The sequence below is a fragment of the Podarcis cretensis genome, assembly GCF_951804945.1.
Source record: "Podarcis cretensis genome assembly, chromosome: 9".
Taxonomy (NCBI): domain Eukaryota; kingdom Metazoa; phylum Chordata; class Lepidosauria; order Squamata; family Lacertidae; genus Podarcis; species Podarcis cretensis.
In genome coordinates this window covers 7485842-7504511 of record NC_137178.1, presented here as the reverse complement: position 1 = coordinate 7504511, position 18670 = coordinate 7485842, and the positions used below count along the sequence as shown (strand labels likewise).

Sequence of the window (18670 nt, the reverse complement as noted above, 5' to 3'; positions counted from 1 at the left end):
CACTGTAAAGGAAAGGGTGGGCGAGCCTTTAGACCAGGCATGGGCAAACTCAGCCCTCCAGATGTTTTTGGCCTACAATTCCCATCATCCCTGAGGTGCCACTGTAGTTGAAATACATACGAATTCAAATGTTCATCAAATTAAATGAATAGCATTTTTAAAACTAAAAATAATAATAAGATATGTTTTCTGTAGCTCACATTTCAGAACTGCCAATGATGAATGACACAAAGCCCAGTAATGTAACTGGATCAAAAAATAATAATTATTATTCATTACTTACACTGGCAATATCACAGCTTGACTTATTATTTACTAGATTTTTTAAATGTGGGTTGTAAAACTGGTTCTTACATTAGAATTTACAGTTTGTGGAGAATATTCTCCGGAGAATTTTCTAGCAAAGAATATTCATGAGAATATTCTCAATCTCAACAATATTCTCCAGAGAATATTCTCACCTCACATCACTAGCTGCGCCTATCAAAAAGGCAAGTTCCTCTTGGAGTATAATGCTGGGAACCCCTCCACTGCAGGCTTAGGTTAATAATAATATAATAATTTATTATTTGTACCCCGCCCATCTGGCTGGGTTTCCCCAGCCACTCTGGGCAGCTTCCAACAAAGATGAAAAATACACTAAAATGTCACATACTAAAAACTTCCCTGAACAGGGCTGCCTTCAGATGTCTTCCGAATGTCAGGTAGTTGTTTATCGCTTTGACATCTGATGGGAGGGCGTTCCACAGGGCGGGCGCCACTACCGAGAAGGCCCTCTGCCTGGTTCCCTGTAACTTGGCCTCTCGCAGTGAGGGAACCGCCAGAAGGCCCTCGGCGCTGGACCTCAGTGTCCAGGCAGAACAATGGGGGAGGAGACGCTCCTTCAGATATACTGGACCGAGGCAGTTTAGGGCTTTAAAGGTCAGCACCAACACTTTGAATTGTGCTCGGAAACGTACTGGGAGCCAATGTAGGTCTTTCAACACCGGTGTTATATGGTCTCGGCGGCCGCTCCCAGTCACCAGTCTAGCTGCCGCATTCTGGATTAGTTGTAGTTTCTGGGTCACCTTCACGTAGAGTGCATTGCAGTAGTCCAAGCGGGAGATAACCAGAGCATGCACCACTCTGGCGAGACAGTCCGCAGGCAGATAGGGTCTCAGCCTACGTACCAGATGGAGCTGGTAAACAGCTGCCCTGGATACAGATTGTATGGTTGTATATATGTGTAAAAAAACCATATATCATCAAGACACCACAGGCTCTGCTGTGCCTCATTTTCCAAATGGAAACATGGTCTCTGGGTAAAGCACACCAGAACCCCTGGAATCTTGCACTGCTCAGAGTTTGGGGTGGCATGTAACAGTATATACACATGTAAGAACTTTGAACCTAAGTAAAGCTATGGAATCAACAGCCCTGCACACCTTGTATAATCAGATATTTGGTACAAGATTCAACTTCTAAGGCATCTTCACTTTATTTCCCCCCCTTGTTGTTAAAGCAGCTAAGCTGCTTCCAAAACTAAGCTGCTTTCAGCTTTGTTTCACAAACGGTCCAGTGTGGGGTAAACTTTTCAAAGGTTTCTTCTTTTTTTAAAAAAAGATATTTATTAAAGTTTCCAATTTAATACAAAAAGAAAAACAAAAAATAATAATGCACAAAAAATAACAAAAATACACAATTAAAGCAAAACAAAACAAATATAATTCCCGTTACTTATTTCCAGTACCTTATATACCTTATTTCCATTACCTTATATACCTCCTCCCCCCTCCCCCCTTTGTATTCCAGTTCAAATTCTTAATTCAGCAAATCCTTATTGTAACTTTTCAAAGGTTTCAATGTCCACTCTGTTCAGGTAACATCTATGAAGGAATGAATAGGAAAGCAGCAATGGATAATAGATAAATGCACAACAATAGTCAATGGTACTTTTATTAGAATTGTTAGAGTGTGTGAGGGGAGGTAAAATTAACAGTGCGGGTGGCGCTGTGGGTAAAACCTCAGTGCCTAGGACTTGCTGATCGTAAGGTCGGCGGTTCGAATCCCCGCGGCGGGGTGAGCTCCCGTCGTTCGGTCCCAGCTCCTGCCCACCTAGCAGTTCGAAAGCACCCCTAAGTGCGAGTAGATAAATAGGTACCGCTTTATAGCGGGAAGGTAAACGGCGTTTCCGTGTGCGGCACTGGTGCTGGCTCACCAGTGCAGCTTTGTCATGCTGGCCACGTGACCCGGAAGTGTCTTCGGACGGCGCCGGCTCCCGGCCTCTTGAGCGAGATGAGCGCGCAACCCTAGAGTCGGTCATGACTGGCCCATACGGGCAGGGGTACCTTTACCTTTACCTTTAGTTAACACATTAAAAACTGCTAAGGTTTTTAAAAGTTCCCACTTTTCACATCAACGCCATAAAATCCTTGGAGGGTAAGAAGTAGCTCAGTCAGCACTAGAGCTTGACCAAAGGTTTGCAACTTGAGGATAATTAACACCTTTAGTTCAAGCATCTAGAGAACCAGTCACATGGTGCCTGAAAAGTCTCCTCACTGCTGTCCCAAATCTACTTCATTGCCTGAACTTGGTAACCTACTATGTGTATGTGCTTTTGGGGAGCATTTTATTTTATTTTTAGAGCTGATCCTTCAGTGCAAAGGGTTCAGAAATTTTCCTGTAAAATGCCACTATTCCAAGGTTCTCGCTATCCTACCAATCTATCAGCTGCATTCTGCAGTAGCTGCAGCCTTCAGAATGTTTTCAAGGGCAGCCCCTCATACAGCACATTATAGTAGTCTAAGGTGGAGTTACTAGAGCATGGACAACTGAGGCAAGGCTACCCCAGTCCAGGAATGACCGCACCTGGCAAATCAGCCTAAGATAGGCAATGTAACTTGCAGCCATAGATGCTACATGAAACTTCAGTGACAAATTAGAATCTAGGGATACTGTCAAACTATGATTGTGATTTCAGGGGAAGTGCAATCTCTCCCCATCCCAACTGAGATGAAATGGATAGAGCTGCATTTCATCACCATACTGGTGGAACTATGCTCCAAATGCCCAATGACAGCTCCCAATAGTTTCATAAATATATTAAATAGAATAAGAGACAGAATAGACTCTTTTTCGGGACCTTACAACTCAAAAGACACAGGGCCAAACAACAATCTCCTAGTTCTACTTTCCGGTGACATCCCTGCAGCTAGGAACAGAACCACCGTAATATAATGCACTCTGAGACACCTTGGTCAATGGTGTCAATAGCCACAGAGAGGTCAAGGAGAACCATGCCCTCCCATGTCTCTCACCAAATACCATTAGTCAGGGCAAGCAAAGCTGTGTCAGTGCTAAGATTCCAGAATGATTTGGGTCTAGAAAAACTGCTTCCTCCAGCCATACCTGCACCCAGCCAGCCTCCACTCTTGCCCAAAAAGGGAATATTAGATACCGGGCAGTATTTTCCAAAAACTTCATAATACAGGGGTGCACCACTTCCACGTTCAATGCACTGGGAATAACTACCCCCCATAACAAGGCAGTGACCACTCATCCTGTTAATCCCTTCCTACTAAATTTTATCAACCATAATGGGCAGGAATCAAGAGGACACCTAGTCAACCTCACTGCCACAAGCCACCTACATGGTCTAACATGCCCGTAGTTACCCAAAACCTATGGCAGTTGCCAAAAAAACCCAGCAGTTGCAATGGTGTTCTGCATATGCTGGTGAGCATTTACATAGCTGTCCAAGGCAATGCAGCCAAAAGTCAGCATAGGCTTACTAAAAATCATTGATGCCACAATGTAAGACTTCTGAATAGGTCTTTATAAGCTGCATGGTAAATCATCAAAATATCTATATACATTCCCTCCCAATGGATTAATAATAATAATAAATTTTTATTTGTACCTCACCCTACCCAGCCAGAGTTGGGCTCAGAGCAGCTAACATCATATAAATAATACAATATGCGTAAAAACAAGCAATAAATTAGATTAAAATGCATCCCAAAATTAATTCAAATCAATTAAAATTAAAGTTAAAACTGGACAAATGACAATCCTCAGGTTAAAATTGAATGCAGTTAATACTCGCCAGTAACAGATACCACACAAAAAATCAAGAGGAAGTTTCTGCCACCCCCAGCCCCTTTTATAGGAAGTTTTTAGCTTATTTTCCCAGAACAGAAAAACAAAGAAAGAAGTGAGTCTCAAAAAGGTGAAGGATCATTTATTTCCTCTGCCCAACATGACAACAATATGTCTTCCTCAAGAGTAATTGTTACATGCCATTATGTTCACAAATTCACTTTTCCAGAGTTCTAGTTTATTCTAGATGTTTGTTAGAGAATGTACGGTAAGAGAAACTGCATTATGATAAATATCCTGTGTGAATGAGAACACCAAAAGGACCTTTTTGAAGCAGAAGAATATGTGACTATTGCCCCCGAAAGAAGACATTTTGCTGACAATAATGTATTTTAATACATTTTGGTCCAAGCACAAGTTTAAAGTTCACCTGTTTGTTTGTTTGTTTCCTGGCAATTTTGATGGTATCTTTCTTCTCTTTCTACTGATATTTTACAATGCTCCTTCAGACAACTTGGGTGATGGAGTGAAGTGCATTGTCACAATAATAATATCCCTTTCTTTGTGTAACCTGACAGAACGTGTTGGTGTGTGTTAACAAAATAAAACAGGTGTCTTTTAAAATCTGCTGTCCATAAAATACTGCTCAATAGAGGCTACATGAACTATGATGCTAATCAGTGCTTTTTTCTTTAAAAATATCAACCCCAGCCAGCATAGTCAGTGGTCGGAGGTGATAGGAGCTGTAGTCTAGCAACACGCGGAGGGCCGAACATTCCCCACACCTGCCTTCAGTACTTTACACACTCCAAAATCAGTACTTACAAAGCAACTGCAATTCCACACCACAGCTGCTTGGCTTTCCTCATAAAGCACTAAAGAGCATCTTTACAAAATGGGTTATATTATCATTATTATTTATTAAATTTCTATACCATCCTTCATCCAAATATATTACCCTGCAGCTCCTCCCTTCACCAGATATAGTATTAACATAAGCACTTATTAGCCATGCTGCAGGCATAAGTTTAATAGGAATCTGCCCTCTCCCATGTTAATATTTGCCCGTGTGCACATTAATATGTGCTCGCTCATGAGTGCTCTGTGTGCACAGAGAGGATCAACACCTTCAGCCAGTAAGATGCTACAGATTTAAATTATGTTTTCTAGGATTCACACCCCTCCCACAATTTAGTTCAGTGTGTGAAAAGGCTTAAAAGTACATGTTCACATTCTTTCTACTTATGTCCACCAATAATGATGCATCTGCTCTATAATGATTTGCATATTGTTGTGACATGCAGTAAGTCTACCCCATGCTGATTTCAATTTGACTGATAGCTATCCTGTGTGTTTAAAAGAAAACAAAATTTTACATCTATTTTATATCTGTTGGCTTAGGAACTTAATTTATCTTTAATTGTTATTTTTATGTTTTCTTCAGCAACAGCAAGTTCTTCCCTTACATTTATTAATGCCCTTACATGCTGTTATCTTCTTCACTTACAAAAGAACAGTATACTTTTTTTCTCACAAACAAATATTAATGCATGCAGCATTAATATGGAAAATAGAAGCTCATGAAAACAGCGCCAGGAATGAGGTTTACTGGGTGATTTTCATTCAGTCACTTATCTCTCTGCCTAATCTACTTCAGAGAATTGTTATGAGAATAAAGAAGGGTGGGAAAGAATCAGAAATACTGCCTTGAACTCCTTGAAGGAAAGGTGAGATATAAACACAATGTGTTTTTGCTATTAACAGTAATAAATTCTCATGCAGAATAGAACTGAGTTGAAAGTGAGGAACTATCTGCACAGAACAAAATCTACTTCCACAATCTGTGATACATGCTTTCCCCAGAAAGAAAACAGTCAGCAACTTCACCAAGATGTTACAAAAGGCACTCTCCACTGTTGAATAAGAAGCAGAAAAAACTAAGATAGCCTTTTCAATCACCATCACAATCCAAAAGTACCATAACCAGGAATGAAAGCAATAACTCCAGTATATTTAGCTGGCAACACAATTCAGGTTTCACTTCCAAAGTGTGCTATTGATAGAAACTGCCACATTAGGGTAGGTTTTAACTATTTACACTAGTAGTTTTAATTTGGCTTCCATTCTCAAGCTTCATAAAATCGAAATGTCAGGACTCTGATATGGAAAGTATTATTTCCATCACTATGTATGCAGCATTTGGAAAGAAAAAGAAATACAGTGGAACCTCGACTTATGTACGCCTCGTCTCGCAGATGTTCCAAGTTGCGTCCACAGCAAACCCGGAAGTAAACATGCACGGAAGCAGCTTCTGCAATCTGCATGTGCACAGAAACGACGGCCACGGAATGCGCATATGCAGAAGTGCGCTACTGCCGAATGCACACACTCACAAGATGCCTCTTCTAGCATCCCGTTTCGACCAGCGGACAGACCTCCGGAACGCATTAAGTCCGTAACTATGGGTTCCACTGTAGTGATTATTCTCTACTACACTCTTACATTTTAAGCACTCACCTGGCCACCACTGGTAACCAGGTATTCCATGTAAGTTAAGGCTTATCCACACTTAACCTTTAGTGCTCAATTGGAGCAAATGTAAATTCAGGTTTTCCGCAGTTTGATATATGCCCCAATTGAGATTTAAAGAGAGGGTTTTCGTGGAGAACACTCTGGAGGGGGTGAAAGGGGGTGCTCAGACATGGAGCTTTAAATCGTGGGCAAAGCATGGAATCAAACACTCTGCTTCATTGTCCCAATCGGTTTCCTCAGTGGTTACAAAAAGTGGCTTCACTTTCTCCACAATCAGTACAGAAGCTGCCAGGGCTGGTGAAGCAGAGTGCTCTATGTCCACTTCACCAGCCTGATCTGTGCAACTGCCACAAGGCCTGACTCCAGCCATGCGCACTATATTTGTCAAGAATAGCTTTAGGTGGGCCCAGAGCCACTTTGGTCAAATGGTGGCAGAAATGGCTACAGTCGACTGGAAGCCACTCCCCTGAAATGCAAAATATGGGACAAGGAAAGAACCCCTTTCTGTTCCACCACCTGGTAAGGAAAGGACAAGAGGACAGCAGCAATAAAGGCAGTGCAGTGGACTGGAGGATACCTATAAGCTGGGGGTGGGGGGAAAACCCACCTGCCTCTCTTATGTGTAGAAAGGAGGCAAACAACATTCAGTAAAACAAGTGTTGAAGAAACTGATTGTGAAAAGATTTATGGCACATTCAAAAGATAAATTTAACTGCTGTTTTACTTAAATATCTCACACTTTGTACTGTACAAGAAATATAGCACTGGAATATGCTGGCAACAGTGCTGACATTTTGTTCCTATAACCAACGGGTTATTTTTGCTTCACGGTTAAATAAAAAATGTCAGTGGGAAAAAAAGGAATATATCACTTATATTTGATTTTTGTTTTTAAAATGCTATCATATCTTCATAACAGCAGATGTTTTAATCACTGCATACAAAATATATTGGGTTTTCAAAACACTATACAGTTCTGAAAAGCAGTTCTTCCAATACATTATCTTTCTCTGGAGTAGAGTTGATTAGTGTAAAATAATAAAAGTATTTCTGGATATACCACATTTGTGTCAGAGTCCTCCTAGTCATACAGAACCTATCAAAAACAGCAGACATAAATCAGATTATATAGGTATAAGAAACAGAAATAGAAATGGTAAGATGATTCATAACAATCAATAGAAGCTGGTGGAAATACCCTTCCCCATACACAAATGTGAATGCTGGAGCAATTTGGGGGCCAGGTCATAACGCCAGGCTTCAAAGCATCTTCATTATACTTGTCCATACTTATTAACATTTTAATGCTAGGCAACTAAGTTTGGAATCCTATGAAACTGAAATATTAAAACTTAAATTTCAAAGTTAGAATAACATGCACAATACTTGGAAGCAATGTACAACATTGTATCAATTCACAGACACACTGGATAATCCAGAAAAGATTCCTGCCCCATGGACTGAAAATGTATGGCAAATCATCCCAACCCAAAGGCATGCCTTTTTTCCTGCAGAAACCAGAGTAACACAGTTGTGGAAACAGTTAGTTTCATCCATTTTTAAGAGTCACATTAATTTGTTGTGCACATCAGCAAGTATTGATGTATTTAGTTATACACTCAAGTCATCTTTATATACATATTTCAGATGAACCAGTTTTTCAGACTACTGTTTTGTTAAGCTGTACAATTATTGTGGAAAAGTCTATAAGCTCAAGTCAAAGAACTAAAAAAAACTCAGCAGGAGGTAAAAAAAAAGCACATTCAAACAAATTTTGAGCAGAGCACCTCAAATGTACATTACCAGACTTGCAATTTTTAGCATACAAGAGCTCTGCTAAATCAGGCCAAAGGCCCCCTAGTACAACATTGTGCCAGATGCCTGTGGAAGGCCCACAAGAAGAACATGACTGCAACAGCAATATCCCTACTTGTGATTCTTAGCACTTGGTACTCTGTGCCTCCAAAACTGGCTATGTACCAATTTAACAGGTTCTGAAAAAGGAGACTAAGACCAAAAGCAGGAGGGAGGAAATGTTGGCCTCATGGACAAATGCAGTCTGCTGTGTACACCACAGCCCACAGTCTCTCCTCCATGGCAGTACCACACTTCCCTTTCAAGAGCCACTGCTTTCGTATCCCTTGTCATTCCTGACAAAGTGTGCTTTGTCAGGAGCTACTTCTTCAAGGCACCCCATGCACCTTAAATCAGCAGCTCCTAAAGCTTCCCTTGCCCTTCATTCTTCTGTCAGGAAAGGAAATGGCAGCAAAATATGGAAATTGTGGAGCCAAAAGCTGAACAAAATGAGACAACGGAGATAGACAAGGGAAAACTGATGGACAGTTAGCAGAGAACAGGGTGACAGGGAGAGAGACAACAAGCAGGATGGCCAGGGAAATGGGATATGAGAGAGCATGTGATGATCTCTCACTAGATCATGCCTCCCTCTGGTTGTCTTTCTCAAGAAAGTAGTAGTATGGTCACAATGATGTGAAACAGAGAGCTGGGAGATAGTGGCTCTGGCCTCACCCACTGCTGTTTTCAATCCCAGCCACACAAAAAAAGCAGAAAACAGATGTGTTACAAAATCTAAGGAAATTTTGCCACCAATGTATCTCAAATCTCTTTTAGAATTTAGAGATTTAGTACAGGGCAATGTCCTTGCAACTTCTGTACACTGAAGGAAGTAGTAAGATGAATCTTCTTCCACAATAGTGTTTTTCTGGCCCACATAGAACCTGGCAACCTTTTCCTCTTTCAATGTGGCTTTAGCAACAGTAAAGCTTATAATAAAAACTGCAAACACTATCCTTAATTACTCACAGTTTAAGATTAGAAAAACTGGAATTTAAAAAAATCGCTGCCCAATTGATTTCTTCCACCTCAACTACAGATTAAGTACTTAGAAGATCTCAGTGAGGAAAATTTCTTTGGGACATGTAATCCTTTAACAATTTCTTGCCTAGCTGACTGATTGTCAGCCAACCAAAGAACAAGCTTTGTGCATTTAAGCTGTCAGGAGAATACCTGGGCATGCTTCCACCACCATTACACTTCAATGTCATTTCGTGATTTGGTGGACTGAGGAGAATTATTAGGCTGGAGGTAGCCTGTATTCTTGCATGAATACTTGGGGTCTGGAAAAATTCAGGCTGGAATTGACTGAACGTAGTAGACAATGCAAATGAGCCCAGACTGTTTCTAGAGCACCAAAATGCGGGAATGCAACCCCATAACATACACACACACTATTAAACACAGGTTTTAATGTTCACAAAAAATAGGGAAACATGTGGGCATAACAAAGCATAAATGTACGGTACTTTAGTTTACAGCAGAGAACCTTTATTTCACTTATTATTCTTATTTATTTGATTTATATACCACCCTTTATCCAAAGATCCCAGGGCGGTGTACAACATTAAGAACATAATTAACACAGTATAATAATAAAAAATAATACAAAACTTAATACTACACAGCATAATAATAAAATAATAATAACTGCTCCCCCCAAAAACACATTTAGTAAGCCATAGATTATTTAATGGCCAAAGGCCTGAGTAAATATAAATGTTTTTGCTTGGTGCCTAAAGGCATGTAATGATGGTACCAGACAAGACTCTCTGAGGAAAGCATTTCACAGATGAGGAGCCATGACAAAAGGCCTGTTCTCATGCTATCACCCTCCAAACCGCTCAGGGAGGGGACATAGAGAAGAGCCTCAGATGGCAAGCACAGAGTCTGGGTCGGTTCATATGGGGAGACGGCGGTTCTTAATGTTCTGCAGGCCTGAGCAGGGTAATGAATCTAAGGCTATGTACACTCTATAGCTTTTAAACTCATTCAAAGCACACTTTCCCCTCTCAAAGAATTCTGGGCAATGTAGTTTAACCTTCACAGAGTTACAGTGCCCAGCAACCTTTAACAAACTACAGCATCCATAATTCTTTGAGGGGATAAAATGTGCTTCAAATGTGCTTTAAATGTATAGTGTGTATGGAGCCTAAATAAACTACTAACTCCACCCATTCTCAAATTTGTGGTACTTTAATATGGAACATCACTGGGTTAAATAATCCCTCCAGCTACAAGCAGTAACTAATTATCACAAGCCCAATTGTTCTCTACAAGTTGAGAAGCCCTTAGGGACAGGTAAGGTCAAAAGGAAGAGCCTGTTCAGAAAACTTTAGGAATCAAGTTGGCCTGGTGTGGCCAACGTGGAGCTCAGTCAGCAAATCCTCCTTCCCTCTTCAATTAGTCCTTAATAAGTACAATCCTTTGCATGTCTTAACCCCACTGAGTTCAATGGAACTCACTCTCAGGTAAGTGTATACAAGATTGTAGCCCAAAGAATAAATAAGTGCTTAATGAGCTGACCCCTCTAATGTCTAGACCCACATTCTATTCACAACACCACACTGATTTGACACAGTATATAAGTCATCAAAATCTTTTCACCTTTAAAAAGGAGAGAGAATAGCTATATCTAATATTACACAAACACACACACACACACACACACACACACACTATAGATCAGAGGTAGCCAATATGGTACACTTCAGATGTTGTGGATAATAATAATAATTTATTACTTGTACCCCACCTATCTGACTGGGTTGCCCCAGCCACTCTGGGCAGCTTCCAAAAGAATATAAAGAACACACAATACATCAGAAATTAAAAGCTTCCCAATACAGGACTGCCTAAAAGTGAGGTAGTTGTTTATTTCCTTGACATCTGACGGGAGGGCGTTCCACAGGATGGACACCACTACCCAGAAGGCCCTCTGCCTGGTTTCCTGTAACTTCACTTTCCGCAATGAGGGAACCGCCAAGAAGGCCCTCAGAGCAGGAGAAGAACCTTCAGGTAGACAGAGCCGAAGCTATTTAGGACTATAGCTCCAGAGCATGGTTTGCACCTGCTCCTAGATTCATTTGTTTGTTTTATTTGTATTCCACTTTTCCACACACAAAATCATGCTTACAACAAAGAAAACAGGAATACGTTTCAAACAAACGCTATGGAAACAATTTCATAATAACATAGCAAAACAAAAGCAAGTATAATAATATACAAAAAGCAACATTTCAATACTATAAATGTAACAAGTTTACTTAAACACCATGCAGCATCCAACAGCAAAAGTAACAAGAGTGCTTCACTGTTTCAACCTAGTCCTAGAAACACACCTCCCATAATGTTGCTCACAGTCTCTCTCCTGCAAACACTTGCAAGGCTTCCAAGAGCAAGGGATGGGTAGCTGGAAACACCACTTCTTTGCATAGCGGTCAACCTTCCCTTTTTTTGCGGGAAATTCCCTTATTCCAGCACTGTTTCCCACTGCTTCCCGCTGCTATCCCGGATTGTTAGATATCCTGTAGACTGTCCCCGGAACAGGTGAGGCTTCTGATCCCTTATCTTCGAGACTGCTTATCCCTTATTTTCAAATCTGAAAGTTGACAGCTATGCTTCTATGATGTTGTTCTCTCTCAACCCATCAGCCATTAGTAAGGGTCAGTGGGTGTTTGAACCCATTTGGGTAGCCGATAGGGTATCCCTTCGTTGGTTATGTCCTCTCTGAACTTATTTTCTGGGTTCTGGATAAGTAAATGGAAGGATCAGATCCACATATTGTATGAGCTAAAGTTTAGTTTCAGAAAGCAGTGATGATCATTATGCCTAAGCTGAAGCCTGGAGAAGCAGAAAAGATACCGTTGAATCATTCTTGAATGCAATGTACTGTATCATTTTTCCTACCATGCAAACTTTGAGACAAGCACAGCAATGGGCCCTATATCATCCTTTGAAGATGGGTGTCTGGATGGTTGACAGTTCTCTGACCGCAGCACCCAAGGGACCCCTAGACGAGGACATTCTGGTTATTCCCTGTTCTAATTAACAAGAAAAGGGAAAAAATTATCTCTGTGACCAGCTGGAGCTTATGCTGGAACAACACAGATTTTTTTGTTTAATTGGGAATGAAATATTACTTTTATTCAATTTTATATTTGGGTACCTTTTGATTTTACATGTTTCCTCATCAGAGTTTAGGAATTATCTGTGTCTGTTTGATTAATCTAGGAAGCAGCTATTCAAGGGGGTGGGAATCTCCTATTATAAGCTCTGGGGTGAAGAGGGGGATCAAGATATGAACTGGGCACTCAGTATTGTGGTGAGAGACATCTTCCCCTGTCATCTGGTAATTGCCCAGGTGTTTGCCTTTATAGTATATTGTTTTTATTTTACCCAACATTTTCATTCCAGTTTAGAAATAAAAACCTTTGTTTGGGGCAATTAGTTTGAGACAGTTAGAAACCAGGTGGTTTGAAGGCTTTTTTGTCCTGGCCTGGACAGACTTTGCAACTTACTTTTGATAAGGAAAGCTGAAAGATTAAAGGATGAAAGGGAGGGAAGAGAAACAAAGAAGGCACAGGATCTTGGTGAAAGTCATAAATTAATGGAGTAGTTTTTAATGAGGAGAAAGTTATTCAGGAGTATAACAAGAGAGAGAAGTAATCAGAGTTTGGGGAAAGATTTTAAATGAGAGAGGTCTTTATACTGAGAAACATACAAAGAAGAGTTACCTACCCCTGACCTTACTTAGCTTTCTAGCCTTATTTCTCTTCCTTTACTCTGTGCACTGTCCCTCCGCCCTTGCCCAACAGAATCTTTCCTAAATGCTCAAGGTATACTGGCATGGGGTTTTGAGGAGATGGAGTGTAAGCTTTTTGCATTTTGCTTTTAGCCCATTTTCTTGGCCAAGTTTGTCTTCTTGCTAAGAGGAGACCTCTTTCAAGACAAGGTTCACAGGGAGTAGATTTTTCTTTAGCTCTTTCTCCTCTATTTTTCCTTTTAATTTATTTATTTATTTATTTATTTCTCTTTCTTTCGTTTCTTTTTTCTTTTTCTTTTCTTTTTTTTGGCTCAAGGATTCCCCAGCTAGAGCCAGTGGACCTCATTCCAACAATTTGCCTAGATGTGGACCTCTTGAACATTTCATACAACCAATGGGAGGAATAAGGATTTAATTTGGGGTTGCAGTGATTAACCTAACTTCATATTCACATTATATACAAGGCACTTTCATTGGGAGATGTACACAGTTAACATTAAGATTCAAATATTTCTATTTGAAACTGTGAAAACTTCCTAGGAACAGCTGAAAAAGCATGCTAATGGTAGCAGACAGCAAGTTCAAATGGGTGATGCACAACCAGCTAGCAAACCCTTCTGAATCAGTGGAGAAAATAACAGCTTGTTTGCAGTGGAGCAGGACACACATGCAATTCTTCTACAAAGCGAGAAACAAAAACAGGACAAAATTCATCCCCAGCTTGTTTCTGTTTGGGCACAAAGGAAGCTGTGTCTGTGCTTATGATTCTGGCTAATCAACTCCAGCAGAATTCTAAGTGTCTGAAATGTACATTTAATGTGATTATCAAGGCACCATCAAGATTAGAAAATTAAATCCCACATCCTCAACACATCTTGGTGAGATGAACATACGAGTAAAGATGTGTATGATTACACTATTAACACAGCCATTCTAACCAAAACAGGGGACTTATGGGAATTTCAACATCATTGGGGGCAGGCTTGGGCTACAGATCAGGCCACTGTACAGTGGTGAACAGCCCAAATCCGCAAGAAGGACAGCTGCCTACCTAGTCATCACCCAGAACACCAGCTGTAGTTATCCAGGTTCGGCACTCCTTGGAGGCAGTCACCTGTCATATTAATCTCCCCACAATGCAGCTGGGTCCCTGACATTGTCGCTCTAGGACACACTACCAGGTGTACAAAAACCTTTTGGGGGAATTTAATTGGCAGGAACAGAAGCAGTGCTGGCCAGCTAGATGAGTTTTAAAAAACAAACAAAAAAACCCCCCTGCTGCTATACCCACCTGACACTACCAAGATAAGTGGAGGGTTCTGCTACCACTGAGGATCCCATCAAATCTAGCCCTGCCCCAGATGCAACTCATTGTACCCCATTAATCACATATTTTCTAAACTGACCTACTGCATAGCAGTGCTATAGATAGTATTTTATAGAGTAGTCACACCAACACAGAGACATATCTTTTAAGTGAATGCAATGAAAACCAATGTATTGGTTGTACACTGCCACAGTAAGTTTCACATTACAAGTTCCACATTATGTTTGAATACACTATACATCAATATTGCCTTACTAGTTTAAGGACATGCATGTGTACAGCTAATAGTCTTCCTATTTCAACCTTGTAAGATCATAGAATCACAAACTTGTACAGTTGGAAGGTACCGTGGGGGTCGTCTGGTCCAAACCCCTGCAATGCAGGACTCTTTTGCCCAACATGAGGCTTGAACCCACAACCCTGAGATTAAGAGCCTCATCATGCTCTATCAACTTAGCTATCCAGAGTATATTGACATCAATCCACTTTGTCCTACAGTTTCTCACAAAATTGCATATATATTTCAGGGATTTGTAACAAATGTGACTCAACCACATCAGTGACACTACTGATGTCATATTTCTCATTTAACAATATTCCCCCTCTGCAAGGACACTCAAAATAAGAGTCATAACTCTGCCTTAAGAGTTCTGGCCCTGAAAGAACATTGAAATTTCATTCACATGGCCACCAACAGATGAAAAAGTCTCAATTCTAAAACCACTCACATGCGTAATAGGTTCTTACCAAACTGAACACGTCAATTAAGTTTTAATTTAGGGTTTTAATTTGTACATCTTGAGATGCCTTCACTAACAGTTGCTCACTGTGTTTTACAAAGATAAAACTTGCTCTGTTTAAATATAGTTTAAATATAATTGCAACATTAGACAAACCATTTTAAATTAAACACTTGGACAAGTAGCCATGATTATATACTTATTTAGTTTTTAATTATGATATTATTTATAGAATTTTGTTTTTATCAATGACAAAATGCCCATTTTATGCTCTTCCAACTAAGGAAATAAACATGATTTTTATAAAGCAGTTTTAAAAAATAGTGTAATGAATACGACCTATTCAGAATACACAATTAAGAACCCTGCCAATAATTTTGACAAGTTAACAGAATATAACATCTCTAAGGAAATATGTGCCAGCGGTTACACACAAACCCGCACAATGCTGATTGTAGTATTTTGGAAATGTCAAAGTTCCAGAGTACAGGCTCAGGTTGACAAAGTACGTAATAAACTTGTTCATTCAATAGGCAAACTCAAAATGAAAATTTACGTGTAATATATTATCTAACAACACAGTTGAAAATGTCACAGTACTGCTGACAATATATTTGCTACGGGAAGGGCGAAATGGCAACACTCCCATGATACATATTAGAAGACACATAACCCAGCAGCTAAAATATGAACTGCAAGTTTAATGCCATCACCCTTTTCCAGCTGTGATAAGTCAAAGGTACACTGAACCATCAGAGAAGCAGCTGCCTACTAATTGTAGAGGTTTTAAAATCAAGCATCTCTTTTCTGCCCACTCCTCAACCCTGTCATTTCGCAGAGAAGTCAACACAAACTCAACTCGCAAAGCCTAACACAGTTCAGATAATACTCTGCCAACATAATGCTCACAAATAAACACAATTACTTCCCATCCCAAAACCTCTGTTTATTAGATTGATTGGAGAGGAAGATACTCAAACCAATTGGGTATATATAACTCTATACCGTAATAACTATACTAAGTTATAAATTCATGTCATTTCATCATTTTCAACAAATGCCTTGGCGGGACCAGAGACCTTCTCAGGCTCAGATACAAAGCAGGTTGCCTGAAGTTGCTCCGAAGCTTAAAGAGGCCTAAAGGCAGCAAACAGCTGGCTTATCTTTTTCAACTATACTCTCTCTATTTCCTTTTTCCCAGTGGCATCTTACTGAGACAATTAAAAGCAGGAGGAGACTTTGTAATTTAGAGGCCGCCCAGCGACGAGTTTAAACGCATACACTGAACCATAAAACCGATGCCCAGAGAAAAGAAAATGTGGTATTGAATAAAGGACCGGCTAACATGAAAGGGGCACAAGGAAGCATCCCTTCCCTAGGAATAGGAGGAAAGAAGATATTTCTCTCTCTTTTTATTTCAGACACACACACACACAAACCCAAAAAAGCTCCTCTGGTCCTTCCCCCCCCCCTCTCCTTTTATACCCACACATATACACACACTGCAGAAAAATGACCACTTATTCAGAAAAGGGGGAGGGGGGGCAGGAGGGATGGAGGGATGGATTCTTTGCCTGATTCTCTCCCAAAAGCGCACACATAGAGACGCATGTGAGAAAGAAGAAGAAGAAAGGGAAAGGAGGGAAAGAGGGAAAGAGGCGGTGGAAGGGGGGGGGGGATAAACACGCACACACACACACACACACACACACAATGTGCATGTATGTGGTTCCCTCTCACAGAGGCAGGAATTTCAAATCCTGCACATAGACATGCATTTTGATGGAGGGGGGGGGGGGTTGGTAAGTGAGCGCTGTGACAGCCTGGCTGGCAAGAGAGAAAGAGCGTGAACACAAAGGAGGGAGGATGGATGGATTGAGGGATGGAGGGATGGAGGGATGCAGGAAGGGATGCTAAGGTAAGGATGGGGAGGGGGTGAAAGGTGGCAGATGGGAGGCGAGGGGGGGGGTAAGGAGGGAGTCGAGGGGGGGGGACGGGAAGGAAAAGAGGGAGAGGGAGAGAGAGAAGGAGGGATGGGAGGAAGGTGCCAGGGAGGAGGCGAGACAGACGGGAGGATGAAAGGCAGCAGCAGCAGCAGGAGAGGAGGGAGGGAGGGAGGGATGCAGGGGAGGGTGCTGAGCCCCGGCCTCACCTCCGCTCGGTGCGTGGTGGGAGAGCCGCCTGGTTCGCCTCCTCACGCCGGGCTTGTGGCGCCCAACGAGCGAGCTGCGCTGCCTGGCTAGGGCTCCCCTGGCTCCCCTCACGCACGCCAGAGAGCGCGACTGGCGGCGGCCAAGGCGGTCCCCGCCTACCTCCTCCTCGTCGTCCTCCTCCCTCCCCGTCCTCCGCCCGGCCTTTCTCTCCCGCTCGGGCCCGCCTCCGACTCCCTCCTCCTCCTCACAAGCGGCGGTGGTGGTGGTGAGGGAAGGGCCGACGACGCGCAGCAGCCGAAGGTTCCGCCAGCGCGCCTGCGCCGCCGGGGGAATAACGGCAGGTGGCGCCCGCTGAGGAGACGTTGCTGGGGGGGGGGGAGGACGTGTGCGGGGGGGGGGGGCACTCGCGAGCGTTGTGGGGGGGGGGAGTATGCTTGTTACCTGAGAGAACGGGCGAGCGGGGCCCGGCCAGAGGCCAGTGCGCAGGTGCCGCCGCCGCCGCCGCCTGTGGGGATGGCAACGGCGTTGCTAAGCGCTCGCGGCGGCCACGCGCCGCCCGTTACAAAGCGCGGGGCGGGGGGGGGGGGGCGTGAGGCGGAGGGTCGGCCTGTGGGGCCTCAGGAAGAGAGAGAGAGGGAGAAGGGTGTGAGGGAGGGCAAGTGGGTGTAAAGGGGGAGGGTTGTGAGGGAGAGCAAGTGGGTGGGGAGGGTGGGGTGTAAAGGGGGAGGGGTGTGAAGGAGAGCAAGTGGGTGGGGAGGGTGGGGTGTAAAGGGGGAGGGTTAGGGGTGTAAGGGGAGGGTTGTGAGGGAGAGCAAGTGGGTGGGGAGGGTGGGGTGTAAAGGGGGAGGGTTAGGGGTGTAAGGGGAGGGTTGTGAGGGAGAGCAAGTGGGTGGGGGAGGGTTAGTGGTGTAAAGGGGGGAGGGGTGTGAAGGAGAGCAAGTGGGTGGGGAGGGTTAGTGGTGTAAAGGGGGGAGGGGTGTGAGGGAGAGCAAGTGGGTGGGGAGGGTTAGTGGTGTAAAGGGGGGAGGGGTGTGAGGGAGAGCAAGTGGGTGGGGAGGGTGGGGTGTAAAGGGGGAGGGTTAGGGGTGTAAGGGGAGGGTTGTGAGGGAGAGCAAGTGGGTGGGGGAGGGTTAGTGGTGTAAAGGGGGGAGGGGTGTGAAGGAGAGCAAGTGGGTGGGGAGGGTTAGTGGTGTAAAGGGGGGAGGGGTGTGAGGGAGAGCAA

At 42.7% G+C, this 18670-nt stretch overlaps 1 protein-coding gene across 3 annotated transcripts in view; it reads right to left on the bottom strand.

The window, feature by feature from the left end:
- The window catches only part of CTNNA2 (catenin alpha 2), a 562131-nt gene extending 544408 nt beyond the window's left edge, over positions 1-17723 (bottom strand). The window contains exon 1 of one of the 3 annotated variants that reach the window (XM_079990774.1): positions 17448-17723. The gene's annotated coding sequence lies outside the window, so the exon portion shown is untranslated. The remainder of the gene's footprint in view (positions 1-17447) is intronic. The other 2 variants (XM_079990775.1, XM_079990773.1) reach the window with 2 other exon arrangements.
- Between the last annotated feature and the right edge of the window lie 947 nt (positions 17724-18670).